The sequence below is a fragment of the Chrysemys picta genome, chromosome 2 (assembly GCF_011386835.1).
Source record: "Chrysemys picta bellii isolate R12L10 chromosome 2, ASM1138683v2, whole genome shotgun sequence".
NCBI lineage: Eukaryota > Metazoa > Chordata > Testudines > Emydidae > Chrysemys > Chrysemys picta.
In genome coordinates this window covers 159374236-159389072 of record NC_088792.1, presented here as the reverse complement: position 1 = coordinate 159389072, position 14837 = coordinate 159374236, and the positions used below count along the sequence as shown (strand labels likewise).

The 14837-nt window shown below is 51.0% G+C and overlaps 1 long non-coding RNA gene across 1 annotated transcript; it reads right to left on the bottom strand.

The window, feature by feature from the left end:
• Nucleotides 1-266: 266 nt before the first annotated feature.
• On the bottom strand, nt 267-13021 carry LOC135981133 (uncharacterized). Its single transcript, XR_010598096.1, has 3 exons — nt 12567-13021; nt 9668-9750; nt 267-4060 (listed from the first exon to the last, which is right to left on the bottom strand). It is a non-coding gene; the product is annotated as an uncharacterized LOC135981133 (long non-coding RNA).
• Between the last annotated feature and the right edge of the window lie 1816 nt (nt 13022-14837).

Here is a 14837-nt window from a genome sequence, read left to right as displayed (position 1 = left end):
AAGCACATAACGAACCAGTTATTTATATTATGGCAGCAGCTAGAGGCACATTACACTAGGCACTGTACAGATACATAGTAGTATGTGGCCCTTGTCCCAAAGAATGTACTTTCTAAATAGACAAATGCAGAGAGGAAGGAACTTCCCCTCGGTCACAAAGGGGACCAGTAGCAGAGCCAGGAATAAAACCCAGGTGTCCTAAGTCAGTGCCTCATCCACTGGACCACACAGTCTCCCAGTGTTTATAAAAAGAACCCCCCAAATCACAAGTGGGACAATGTCTCCCCCCAACACACAAAATCAGTTCAACTGTCACTATTGTCTCATCCTTTCCTTGAATTCCCCAGCTGTCTCTCTGTCTCCACCTTTTGCCTTTTGCCTTATGCTGAGATTGGAAGCTCTTTGGGGCAGGGACCATCTGTTTGTTCTGTGTTTGTACAGCACCTAGTACATCGGGGCGCTGGTCTATGACGGGGCTCCCTGCCGCTACCACAACACAAATAATCATAACAAGTAATTGCTCCCGGAGGGCTATAGTGTGACTTGCACCATAGACCCACACAGTGGAGCATGAATCCCTTACAGAGGCTGAGTGGGTCTAGCTGTGGAGGAATAAGTGGGGGGTAGGCGTGCATCCTCACCTCAAGAGCACCCCCTTATGCCTGAACGCAGCATTGCAGGGTACTTCACCTCTCGCTCCCCCACCCCCTGCAGCCACTTCCTTGGCCGCAAGGCCAAGCCCAGCCAACGTCTTCTCCCGACTCTTTGGGTTTTCTGTAGCTCAGTTCCCCCGGCCAAGTCACGTAACAATTCCATCCCCTTCCTAGGTAACAAAAGGTCCAACTTAAAGTCCAAACCAAATGCATAAACTCATAGTTCTGCCCCCTCTGGCAGCTCTGAAATCCTCTGCTTCTGGGCCCCTTCAGAGCTTCTCTTTTCTTGCTTTCTTCCCCATCAGGCTTCTCCCACTGCTTCCCTTACCAGGGACTGCAGCAGTTTGCCTCTGAGGCCCTACCTCAAGGCTTCCCCCAGCCACAGGAAGCTATTCCGCTCCCCATGGGTAATTCAGCCTGACTTCCTCTGGCTCGTCCCGGAGGGGAACTCCCCTTGTTCCTCCCGCTACTGAGTTCCCAGCTCAATTTAAGTAATGCTGTCCTGTGACATGGGGGCATGCAGTCGCTCACACCCTCCTCAGAGCAGATGGAATTGATGGGACAGGGCAAAGCCCGGGCTCCATCCCCTCTACTCAGGGCAGGGGCCGAGGAATCGGAAAGCAGCAGCAAGGGCAAGCTGCTTCAGGCCCCGTACCCAGCACCTTGCCGACACCAGTGATGAGAGGAAGACAGGAGAGCTAGTTCTTTTACACTTGTTCCTTTCGCATTGTGTGGAGAACTAACAAGGGCTGCTCGGCGGCAGCACAGTCAGAGCTATTGATCGGGTTCCCAGATCTGCTCTGCCAGAGAGAAAGTGATAGTTTCGTAAGGACATGATTCTCCCAGCTAATTGAACGCTCTGATACTGGGCCTCATCCAAGACACTTAAGAAGATGATCAATGTGTGTGCTGCTATATATACAGATTATCTACATATGCTTCCCCACATACAGAGGGCCTTTTGGAACGAGACCAGCAGGTACCTGAGTAAGATCCCCGAGGAATCATCAGGCAGAGAGTTTGGAACAATTTAGAGGGCCAGACACAGCCGATCTCTGCTCTGCTCCACTCCACTTGTGCCTTGTGGTCTGCTATTGGGAACTCCTATTCCTTTGACCCAGTGCAGGGAACAGAGAGAGGCAGGCTGGGGACATGACAGGATAACAATGTGCACTAGCCATCTCCAGATGGCATGTAGTCCCTTGGGGACCATTTCCAACTGGCATAGGTTAGAGCAACCTTGTGCTTGCTCTCACCTGCTCCTGGGGCCAGACAGAGAATAAGGAAACTGTAATTGGGCTGGAGACAAGATTCCAGACTAAATGGCTCATGGGGCACTCTGGGTTGGCTGTTCCTCAGTTCCTGTGTAGACAGAATCAGATATTGCTCTTTCTGAAGCTTCCAGGCTTTGCTCGGAACAAGCTTTATTTATTAATTTTTCAGTGTTTACTTAAAACATGAGTGGGTCCAGGAGATTTCTCCCATGGCCCTTTGCCAGCGAGTGGTCAATTAGCCCAAAGAGCTCAGTATTAGGTAAGTACTGACGAGAACCACAGAGCTGAGCTGTCAAGTTTTATGTTCATACACCCATCAGCCTCTGCAGTCCCAAATTATATTTGACATTTAATTAAAACCCCAAGGCACCTGAGCGAAAAAAAATGAGTTGAAAGAGTGGTGGATGGGGATTTTCTTCCTAAGGAAGGGATTTGTTTGACTCTAATCTCTGTTCATCATTTTAATCAACCTCTCTTGCTTGAATCTGGCGGCTTTGGGAGGTTTGCAGTGCTGGGAGGGTGTATTTAATGGGCAAGGTGTGTGCGGTTGTGTGTGTGTATGTATGTGAGAGGAGAAACAAAGGTTTGTCTGAAGACCAAGGCCCAAGTTCAACATGGAGCGATGGCTTCTTTCAATCACCTGGGCAGGTGCAATGTGGCCATAGGGCAGCTATAAGCCCACCACTAGAGAGCAGCCCCTGGCACAGGAGGGCCCTAGGCCGGCAACAGACCTGACACCACCAGCTCTGTGCCATCCCTGCAGCAGCTGGGTGCCAGCTGTGGATCAAGCTACATGCAGAACAGAGGTGGACTGGAGTGGAGCCAGGAAGCTGCACCCCAGCAATTCAGCACCCCTGAAAAGCCCCATAAGGCAGGGGTGTAGCCTGCCCTGGCCTGCACTGCCCTCACAGCTAGTGATTAGAGGAGAAACTGCTTCCCTTCTCTTCTTGCACTGGGCCCAGCACACAGCGAGTCTGCCAGCATGTGCTTTAAAGGGGAGAGCGTGAGCATTGGAAGGGGTGTAAGCTGCAAGCAGCTCCTCTGCCTGCCCTCCGCAGCCAGCTCTCCTTGTAAGCACAAAGCTGCTCCTAGGATACATTTGGGGCGGGGGGCGAAAGCCACCTCCCCTCCCTTTCTGCTGGTGTGTGAGCAAGGAACCTTATAAAAGGGCTGGCTGGCTCCAAGGGACAGGGATGGGCTGCAGACCCTTCTGCCTTGATACTGAATCCAGCCCACTAATGATACTGATCCATGTGACCAACGTGAACTCAGCCCAGGTCTGAGACAGTTAGGGCTCCCTGCCACTGCTGTACATCAGCTGAATGGGGTCCAACCACCCTCTGTCTGGCGAGGCAAACGGGCTTCCAGAGGTGGATTCTATCACCCAAATGGTGTTTTACCGTAAGCCACAGTGACCAGGGTGGACAGCAGCTGATGAATTGGGGGGAGGGGACAGAGCATGTCCCTGGACTGCTGCCCACCTAAACATGCAGAGCTGGACCCCCCAAGTGCAACTTCTTGTCTACAGGTGGCAGCCGTTTTTCAGAGCTGCTGCAGAGGGAAACCAAGCGTTCTACCAGCTCGTCCGGTCGCCAAGGAGCTAAAGCAAAGTCACAGGGACGGGGGAGTCTCTCAGTACCTTGCAGAACAAGGATTCAGGATTCAGCATGCTGTAGCCAAAGCTTAGATCAGTCATCAGCTCGAGCCATGGGACAACGTGGCTTTTAAGATCAGCGATTGCTCCAGAAGGTTAGATTGGCATGGACAGAGCTCACACAGGGCTAGACACTGAAGACATCAGCTGGGATTGGCCCGGCCGTCATGCTGGGCCTTGTTTTTCTGGCTGCAGGGCTTCTGGGGTTGTAGGTGAAAAAGGAAACTTGGGGACATTAGAATCCACAGGTGCAAAGACTGTGGGGTTTGCTGGTGCACCACCATCCTGTCCTGCAGGTCTATGAAATATACCCCACTGGCCAGAAGGCAGCGGATGGTGGGTCTCAAATGGTGGTGCCACAAAATCAAGTGACTCCCCCAGGGAGTCTATGGCAGAACTGGGATCAAACAGATCTCCTGAACCCTTACTCACAGCTTCGAGCACAAGCACATCCTCTTTCTTCAGCTGAGACACGCCACCTGAGGGATAAGAACATAAGAACATAAGAATGGCCCTACTGGGTCAGACCAAAGGTCGATCTAGCCCAGTATCCTGTCTACTGACAGTGACCAATGCCAGATGCCCCAGAGGGACTGAACCTAGCAGGTAATGATCATGTGATCTTTCTCCTGTCATCCATCTCCACCCTTTGACAAACAGAGGCTAGGGACACCATCCTGTAGGCCTGGCAAGACTCACTCCTCCCTCCACCCCTGTGGGAAAAAATCATAGGATCCTGCAGTCAGAGCGAGCAGGGAACAGGGCCAGCTGTCAGAAGAGACAGTTGCTATTAAAATGCCTTGTGAATGACTTGGGGGATTGGGGGGGGGCAGGGGGGAAGGAACAAGGTAATCAGAGAGGCGAGGGGCAGGTTCCAGTATCAGCCACTCAGCCTTAATCAGTCAATGAAACAAATCAAGTTTCGCTAAAAGCTCCAGAGCCCAGGCTGGGCTCCCCTCAGCACTCGGGGCTGGTCCTAGGGAATGAGATTTCCATCCATTAGGTGGACATTAGAGGAGAGTAATTGAGATGGTTTGCATCGGGGCAGGGAGCACTTGAGTGGAGATGACATAATTGAATGAACGTTCTCATGCTCTCGCTGTGGAAGTGAATTAGCTGAGCTGGGCCTCATGTCAGGAAACAACGTTAAATTCCTATATATCAACATTACTGCCCTGTGCTGAAAGCCTCCGCAGCTTGGGAGGAGGCGACGTAGCAAAGGGCAGAGCAGGCGAGGGGCTCTGGGCAGGGGCACTGCTCTAGAAATGGTGACGATGAGGCTTCACAGGAGCCTGAGCAGCAGCAGTGCAGAGGTCTGCAGGATTGAAACAGAGCCGAGGTCACCCCTGGAAAGAGATTGGGGGGGTCACAGAGCTGTTTGCAGCAGCTAGGGATCAGTCCCCACCCTGCACTGGCTCAGCCAGAGGGAATGTTGCACAGCAAGATTGAGGAGCTCAGGAAAGTCTGGGTGTTGCCCCTCACTGCAAAGGTGGGGGGTAGGTCAGGCTCACGTGCAGTGGCAGGGAAGGCAAGAACCGAGATGGATTTGCAGAGCGGAGAGGGAGCAGAGCCAGCTTGACAGGGGACACCACGCCTTTGCCAGCCACAGGTCAATTACCACATCTGTATCACAATGAGGAAGTCGGTGTGGAAACTTGAACCTGGGTCCTCTACCAGCTAAAGCACTAGCTCCTCCAAGGAGTTACTTCCTCCTGATCCTCCCTGTCTCTCTCCCCTCAGGGCTTGTTGCCAGAAGGAAGAGGACATGTAGCTTTCCCTTTCAACACCAAGTGCCCAAGGGGCCCAGCATAGAGCCCTGCGTGCACCCACCCACACACCCTTGCTCATGTGCTGTTGTGTAGAGCCAGTCCCGTTTGAGAGCTGAGGAGCCGTGCCACGCTGGGAATGTGGCACCCAGAGGCTCCATGGCTTGGGTGAGCAGTTGCCTATTGGTGCCAGTGCTTTGCTCTTTGCCCGTTTCTCTGCCATAAGGCAACAAGGCATTCTCCCTCTTGCTGGCTACACGTCTGTGACCAGCTGCACTGAATATCAGAAGGATTCACCCTCCAAGTGCTGGCCATCTGGCTCCTCCAGCCAGCACGGAGCCCATAGGTTCCGCTCCGTGACGGTACCTTGCCCACCTAACAGATTGGAGAGGCACACCCCCTTCCCCCACCCTCGTCCGCCGCGTTGGCAGCAGCTGACTCTCTTGGCTGCTCTTCCAGATGGCCAGATGGGCCTGTGTCATCTGAAGCACGAAGGACAAGCTAAGCACGTAAGAGCACAGCCAGTCATGTGCCGGTGCAGTCTCCACTGGCCAGACACGGCTATCCCTCTTCTCCATCGTGCCCCCTGCTTCCCAGTCGGGAGACACCCACTAACAGAGAACCTCTCCCCCCCACTCCCCATGAGCGAAGCTGTGCCTAGGTACAATAACCTTCTCCCAGCAGCACGCCCCTCTGATGCTTTTTGTTCCAGTTCTTATTAGGCCAAAGCTTAGAGGGACTCGGGAATTTCTGGTTCACCTTCATGGCCAGTAAATTTCCAGCCTGCAAAAATAGGTTCTGTGATCTTGTACTGCTGCCAGGAGCCATAATAGGACAAGAAGAGGGCTGGTTTTCCAGGCACGCGAACAATTCATCTGAGCGGGTTCGATGGTAGGATGCCGCACACAGGGAGGGGAAAGGAGAGATGTACAGCCAGGGGACGACGGGGAGGGGATGAGAGAGGGGAGAAAGAGACACAAAGAAAAGGCTAGAAGGTTAGAGTGAGAGACCAGGAAATGGGGGAAGAGCGAGTGGAGCGATGGAAAGAAGGGAGAAAGGGAGAGATGGAAAAAGAAGGGTAGAGAGAGGGAAACACCCATAAGTGGAGAAAGAGGGGAAAGGAGAGAGAAAGTTACATGGATAGAGAGACAGAAAGAGGGAGAGGGGGGGAAATGCCTCTGCAGCTTCATCCTCACGCTCAGCAGGCAGCATCCCAACCCCACTACCCTGGAGCATCCCGTCGGCCCCAGTCACGACTCTGTTCTGGCTCCCAATGGGGGCTGGCCATGCACCAGGCCACTTTCAAAATTAACAACAAGGAGTCCAGTGGCACCTTAAAGACCGTTGCATCTGAAGAAGTTGGTTTTAGCCCACGAAAGCTTATGCCCAAATAAATCTGTTAGTCTTTATGGTGCCAGCGGACACATTGTTGTTTTTGTGGATACAGACTAACACGACTACTCCCTGATACTTTCAAAATTAAGAGGCTCTAAAAGCCTTTAAAAGGATGACAAGAGTGTTGCCCATCCACTGGACAGATGCAGAGAACACGTCCCCGCTGGGCAGCAGGGCTCCTAGCAGCTCGGCTGGGTGAAAGCAACTCAGAGGTGAGCACGATTTGTCCCAGAGAGGATCGCCTTGTTCTGCTACAGCTGGGGCTTATGAACATGGATGTAGGGACATGTCAGACACACAGAGCCACCTGACCTCCTGATGGCAGAGTGCCAACTGGCTGTGCATTATGATCGGTCTATAAAGGCAGCAGACCAGTGAGCTATTGCAGTGGGGAGTACTGCAGGGGAGGAAGAAGCAACCCTGCTGTTCATTCAACAGTTTTTTTTTAGTCTGGAATCTCGTATGCAGCCCAGTTACAGTTTCCTGATTCTCTGCCTGGCCCTAGGGGCAGGTGAGAGCAACCACGAGGTTGCTCTAACCTACACCAATTGGGGCCCAGCTAAAAGCTGGAGCAGCATGAGGCTGGGTTGAAATTTGGGTGGGAGACTGCCTTGGGAAAGTTGGTGTGCTATCAGAACAGCCATTGCATGCTGGTGATTTGCTCTCCTTCTGAGTCAGTGCTGAGCCTGTGTCAATCGGTGAAGCGCTGTCGAAGTGGTGGGGGGACAATGCTGGTTTAGGCCAGCTGAGGATCTGTTTGGCTGGGATGTACAACTGAGGCCAATGACACTTGTTCTTTTACAAGAGTGGAGCTTTTAACCCTAATGTCCTGATCAACCCATAACTCGGATAATTACATTCTGTCTCCCTGCATCTCCTGTGTATTCACAGGTTTCAGAGTAGCAGCCATGTTAGTCTGTATCCGCAAAAAGAAGAACAGTATTGTGTATTCACAATTAGGTACAGGATTCTGCTTCACGGTGTCACCACACAGCTGTTGAACAGCTGCGGCGTTCTGCCCCAAAGGTGGCTGCATTTCAATGGGCCGGTGAAAAGATCCCTGCATATAGTTCATAAAGGCTTTGGGGGCGGGGGACCTTGTGGGGAGATGAAAGAAGCTCAAAAAAAAAATGTTAAGGGCTAATCAACCAGGAGCGATTGCCTAAGCCCATGTCTGACAGCATGTTCCCAGAGTTTCGAGAGGCAGGCTCTAATACTACATGCCCCATTTTCATTCCGATGAACCGAATCTCAGCACTAGGCACACTGAATAATGCCAAACAAAGGAGGTGCTTATGAAACACTGTGCTCGCTTGTGATAATAGAGGGAGGAAAAGCTTTGTCAGGGTAACTCTGATTGTCTGGGAACAGGAGCACCATGTGTCAGTTCAAGAGAGGCTGCTGCGGGGAGAACATCTCGCCCGGCATTGTTACTCTGCTGCCTTTTTTTTAAAAAAGGGCTTTTAAATAAAAAAGGAGCTGAATGCCAGCATCTGTGTGGGTGGCAAAGCAACTGCCCTCATTTTATCAACCACTGGTGCTGCGTAGGGCAGCCCCTTCATTTAGGGCAGGCTGGGCTGGGCAAGGACGGGAACCACTGGCCTTGGGATTCCCCTGGGAGAACACACGTCCGTGCTGCAATCAGAGGTGTGACATAACCCGATAGCTTTACCCACCCTAGCATGGCTGTGTAAATACAGTAGCACAGGCTTCAGCACAGCCTGCATGAGCCTGCCCGGAACCCTGAGTCTGCATCCCAGTTCCTAGACCACGCCAGGGTCAGTGCATCCACATCTATGCTACCCTTTTTAGCTAGGCTAGCACGGGTATGTCCAGCCGCGTTGCAGTCACGCTTCGGACTGCAGTGTGGACATTCCCGTGGCAGCACAAAGGAGGTGAACGTGCAGGTTGGGATTTTCAGAAGTGTCCTGTTGGAGCCAGTCGGAGTTTTACCATAGCCTTCACCGGGAGGAGAGATTTGCCAGAATCCACCTTTGAGCTCTAGGGAGGGTTTGTGGGCTGAGCACAGGACTGGGAGCCAGGGATGCCTGAATTTCTAATCCAGGCTCGGATACCATCTTTGGCCATGCTTGGAAATGCTCCTGACTCCGTTAATGTTAGCCAGCCACAGGGGTAGCTGCATCAGTGCAGAACTCTAAAGCATAGATGAGGCCAATGCAAACCGCTGCTTGACTGAGCTCTTCAGGATTAACCCCATCTTGCCCTTGTCTCTATTTAGAGGTGACTCCCCTTCCCCACTTGCCGGGGAACAATGGCTGAATCATGCTTATTCCCAAGTGTTGGCAAGGATACTGTTTTCCCTTGGACAAGTCAGTTCCTCTCTCCATGCCTGGGTTTCCCCAACAGTAAAATGAGGATAACAGTGCTTTCCCATCTTATTTCTGGCCTCAATTAATCTAGCATCAGCTTCAAGCCATTGAATCCTTGTTCTGCTTTTATCAGAAATCTCCTCCTCATGTAGGTGCATATAGACCATGATCAAGTCACCTCCTAAACTTCTCTTGGATAACCCAAATAGACGGATCTTCAAAAAAAAAAAAACAATCTCTGTATAGGGCAGGTTTTCCAGACTGCAAAAATCCCTCATGTAGCTCTTCTCTGAACCCTTTCCAGTTTTTTCCACATCCTTTTTCAAGGGCAGACACCAGAACAGGACACGTATTCCAATAACGGTCTCTCCATTGCCATACAAAGTGGGAATATCATCACCGCCTTACTCCTACTCAACATACCACTTGTTATACATCCAAAAGATCACCTTAGCCCTCGCAGCCACAGCATCACACTGGGAGCTCACATTCAGGTGCTTATCCACCAGGCCCCTTACTCTTCACTCCCCTTTCTAATGCCCCTGGAACTCTATGGATGAAAAGCACTAAATAATGACGTGTCACAAATACTTACCCTAATAATTTAAAACTTAGGAAGCCAGATTGGAACAAAATAAGACCCAGCCAAAGGGATCACAATTGGAATCTCACTAATGTCTGCAGGAGAAAGAGAACCAGTAAGTGAAACATATCCCAGTTCCTCCTTACCAAGGGAGAAGGCCCTCCCAGCTGTGTAAGGAAGTCAGAGGAGCGAGCAAAGGGCTTTTAAGAACATAAACAATGTGATCAAGGGGTGGATCAGGGGACCTAGGAAAACCCAAGGAGCAAGTGAATAGGGCAATTAGAGGAGCTGAAATTACAGCGAGCCTGAAGCCGCGCAGAATATTTTAAACTCTCGGCACAGCAGAACTCTTCAGCTATATCCACAGCAAACAGGGAGAAATTGGCCCATTATAAAAAATGTGACTGTGGTAAATTGGAGACAGGGGAAATAAGGAAGTGGCAGATTTGTTAATGAGCTATTTTACTGCTGTCTGCACAGAGCAGGGAGATGGAGAGAGAGAGATACAGCTGAAATAGGGGGAAGACGATCTCCTGGAATGAGTGGGGACGAGCGTGAAGAGATCAGCAGAGACAAGGCCAGGGAAATATTGGAGCAAGAAATGGGAGTGAACCAACCCCCAGGGTCACAACCCTCTCAAAGCCTGGAACCCCCTGGAGCAATTTATAACCAGAAGCCTGGGATGCGATTCCCCTTATCTCTGTTTGCATAGATAAAAATGTTACTATTGATCATAAAATGGAAGGGCTGGATCGCTGGCTGCTGTAAATAGAGTAGCTCCACAGACAGTCTCCACTGAAAGGAATTCTACACCAATTCATTCCATTATTGTTATTATTTATATTGTGGTAGAGTCTAGAGTCCCCCATCAGGGAGCAGGGCCCCAGTGTGATAGACACTGTACAAACAAGTAAAAGACAGACCCTGTTTCAGACAGCTTCCAGTCTGGGATTATTTATCCACTTCTAGTATCCTGTCACAGAAAGGTTGGAGGAATAGAACCCAGGTGTCCTGACTCCCACTCATATCTGCTCTAATCCACTAGATTCCACTGCCTTTCCAGATCCAGGCGTAGCACCCTGGAGTCCTGTCACCTAGTTCCTTTTGCTAGATCTTTCCCCATTGACCAACTTGTGGGAGGCAAGGAGAAAAGCAGGATTTACTTGCAAGCAGAAGATCATTCTAAACCAACTGGGAGTTCAGCATTGCCAAGAGAGGAGGACTGGTGGGCATTAGGATAGAGCAGGTAGTGGGATTGAAATAGACCTAAAGGGGTGGAAATAGATGTAGACGACCAAGTGGCCTTTTGTTGCCTAGAATTTGACCATCTGGGTGCTTCTCTCAGGAGTCTATCAGCAAGATCCCCCTTCAGAAGTGAGATCCCAGAATAGCAGGTGTGTAAACACTTTAATCCCCATTAATGCTTACTGGTGCTTCTGTTTGTTTCTTAGTTTTAATAAACAGTTTACAAATGTCGTCTTTTTCCCCCTGCTTCCCCAGTAATTGAAGGCTCATTAATAAAGAATGACTAGCTTGAATACAGCTCGACATTCTTGCTGACAAGGAGGGAGGGAGGCTCATGAATATTCATGGTGATTGTTTTTGTCTTCTTCTGACTTTCATAAAAATGCCTAAACAAATAGCACTCCCCTCCCCACTCATGGTCAGAAAACACAACTTGGGCACCAATATATCCAGTAAATTCGCCCCAAGCCTGCTCTCTTCCTGTCATCCCCCCCAGTCCTCCCTCCCTGGCGCCTTCTGAAATGCAGCTAGGATTATTAAACACCCTCTCGGTCACAGCTGCTCAAATACGACAGTGTCCCGACAGGCAAACACAAACAAGGTGTTCGTTATAACTGAGTGCAGGCATTAGCATTGCAAAAAGGGGGCACAGGTTTTAATAAGATTGGAAAGCAGGCTGCCAAGCTGAATAGCTGTAGTTGCTGTATACCTAAGGACTGGTATTTCAGAGACGTTGGTGGGGGCAGATTTTGTCCCAGGTGGTTTCAAATACATTTGCAACCTCTTGAAAGGGGCTATTCAACTGTATTCTATTCTCATACCTATGCTGTGCCCATCACCGTAGTTTCTCTGTACCTTGGGCAAAGTAGAACAAGTGGAATGGCTGATCTTGCCACAGAGTTGGGTCCTGAGTGCATCGACTGCTAAAAATACAGACCAAGGACCTCCTGGAGGACCAAAAGCTCCTGAACTTTACAGAAGGTTGGATCCAGTGGCAACTGGCTCCCATCAACCTGAACCAGATGCCTGGATCTGAACATCCCAGAACTCTGCAGCAGTGGTCCCCTCACTGCTAAAGCCCAGATGGGCAAGTGAGTGCTCTGAACCAGCAGTGACCCACACCCTCTCAATGAGTGTGGTATGCCACCCAAAATAGAACATCCTGGAACTGGCCCTCAGTGGACCGTCAATTCAGCACCATGGTCAGTGCAGGAAACAGGCCCTACAAGCACATGCAGGAGAGGAAGAGATGGGAGGGGGAAAGGTTCTCTCCCATTCCCAAAATCTAACCAGCTGTGGCCCATTCCAAAGGCCGCTGGGTATGCCTAGCGCCCAATGGGTTAGGAGCCCAGCTCTTATCTCCTAGCTAGACAGACAGCAAAGACAACAGGGAAGAGACAAGGTGGGGGGTAAAACTTGTCCCCAGTTTTTGTGACAACCAAAGGGAAAGAGCTGCCTACTTTTACCAGACCGAAGATCTCTCCACCACAGCAGAAACAGAACTGTCCCTCATTCCTTTGCTTTCATCGTTGACTCACTCCCTTTTCATTTCTGTTTCTGGGCCCTTTTGCCCATAAATGGGTGGCAGAAGATTTGGGCTGAAGTTACCGCAGTACTTGTACCTAACACACTGGCAATGTGTGTATCTCTAACAGGGTTTACTCACCAGTACAGTGCCTCCTCCTGGCTGTTCTGGGAGTAGCTCCATCTAGGTCTGACGTCCCCCTCTGGATGGTTGCTCACACCACACCCTCTCTTGCTCTCTCTGTCCAGACTCAGTGCTACCTCTTCATGACTTGAAGCCAGATGATTGTAAAGTCCTCCCTTTTTGGGGTATCAGAGTCCCACCTGATCAGCTGTCTCATCTGCTCCTGACTGTCTTCTACTCCACTGCTAGGTCCTGTGCCACTTTCCTAGCAGCTGGCAGGGGAAGCCAGGCCTTCCCCTTTCTTCCAGTTCCAGTCCAGGGACGCTATGTCTGGCAACTGTGGTCTCTTTGCTCCCAGACCCTGTTTCTATTTCCCACCTTTCTGCTTTATCTTCTGCCACTTGGTTTACCAGCCCAAACACCCTCCTCCCGGGGAGTAACTGCAGACTACTTCCCCTGCAGCCCTTGTCTAGTCTCAGCTTGCTGGCTTTATACAAGATCAGCCTTCCCCTGCCCACCTGGTCTTCATCCTCAATCATCCTTTCAATCCCTGGCTCTCCCCCAGGTGCAACCTATCAGGTGAATTGATCTCACTCAACTTGCTCTGTCTTGTGTGGGCTGGACACCCCCATCACAGTATCCCATCCCCTTCTAGTGGGCCTGGCACTCTAGGATAACAGCCTGCTATGGCTACTAGGTAAATCACCTGTTCATCTACGCACTCTATATCCATGGCCCCACAAAGTCGCCGGACCTCCTTCTCAAACTCCTCCTAGCCCTGGCCAAAATGGCCATCTGCAAAACCAGGGAGAGAAGGTTGGCCGACGGAGTTTCCTGCGACTGTGGAGCCTATTTCCGTTCCTCTGTCTGTTCACACATCCGGGCAGAGTTCCTCTGGGCGGCGTCCACTGCCTCCCTTAACACCTTTGAGGAGCAGTGGGCGCTGTCCAGGGTTCTCTGCTCACTGTCCCTGTCCGGTTCCCTTCGTTTAGCCCTGTGACCTCACTCCCATTCATGTTATCTCATTAGTTGTCCCCAGCAATTATTTGGTATCACGGACCTGTGGATCCTCCCCTTTGGCTGGGGGAGGTCCTTTACCTCCGCCCGCCCACTTCTTACATACCAAGAGGATGGTTACTAGGTAACGGAATTACTCCTTTAGCACAAGTGGAGGAGCAGACCCTAGTTCAACGCTTGCAGTAATGTTGGGGTCCTTACACTCTCACTGTCTCCTACAGGTTCCTTAACTCTTGCTTCCTTAATAGCAATTTCCAGCCTTGCTCATTCAGTGGAAGGGGAGAACAGAGGGAAGGGGAAAGGGGAGGGGGGTTGCAGGTGGTGCCTGCATGTAGCTGTGCCAATCAACATTTCAGCAAATAACCTTCTCCCCACGCTCAGCCTATGATCAGACTTTAAAGGCCTCTTTTAGATGTCTAAAGCCATTTTCTGATCCACTGCCATGAGCTGCCCCACAGGTCCCCAGCAATATCCCTGAATCCCTTGATTATCTTTATTGCCTTTAGCTTCCTCCCAAAGCCGTCTCTGCTGCGTCAGCAGGAATATTTATATCATCCCTGTCTGCGGGCACAATATCCTGCCTGGCCGATATTAGCAGCCGGTTCCCCCTGGCTTCATGTTACCTGTCATTTTGGTCTCTTCCTTGCCTAGCTAGGCAAGTCCAATCTCCTTCCTGCTTAAACTAGATTTAAGAGTCCAGTAATATCATCACCCTCCTCCTGGCCCCCTCTCCTCGCAGTTACAAAGCATTGGTCTCCACTGAGTGAAGCAGGGAAATATTCTCTCTGACAGATGAAGGCATCCTCATAATACGCTGACCCTTTGGTGGCGCTTTTCACATCGGGCTCTCAGAGTGCTTTCTGAGCAATTATTTATACCTACCAGCCGAGTGATGTAAATGCCTGTGTTAGAGACGGGGACACTGAGGCTCAGAGAGGTGAAGTGACTTGCCCTAGGCCACACAGTGAGACAGCGGCAGAGCTCAGTATAGAACCCAGGTGGCCTGATTCCCAGGAGCCAGTTCTAACAACCAGACCCCACTCCCCTCCCAGAGCTAAGAACAGAACCCAGGACTCCTGACTCCCAGTCTCCTGCCCCATCACGCTTCTCCCGCAGAACCTCAACTCTAGCCCCTAGATAACAATGACCCCCATCCAGCCTCCCTCATCCAGCACAGCCAGTCCAGAAGCTGGACCAGCCACAGCATGCCCCCCTGCTCTTTCACTTAGAAACCTCCTTCTCCTTTCCATCCCTTTGGACACCCCTTCCAGC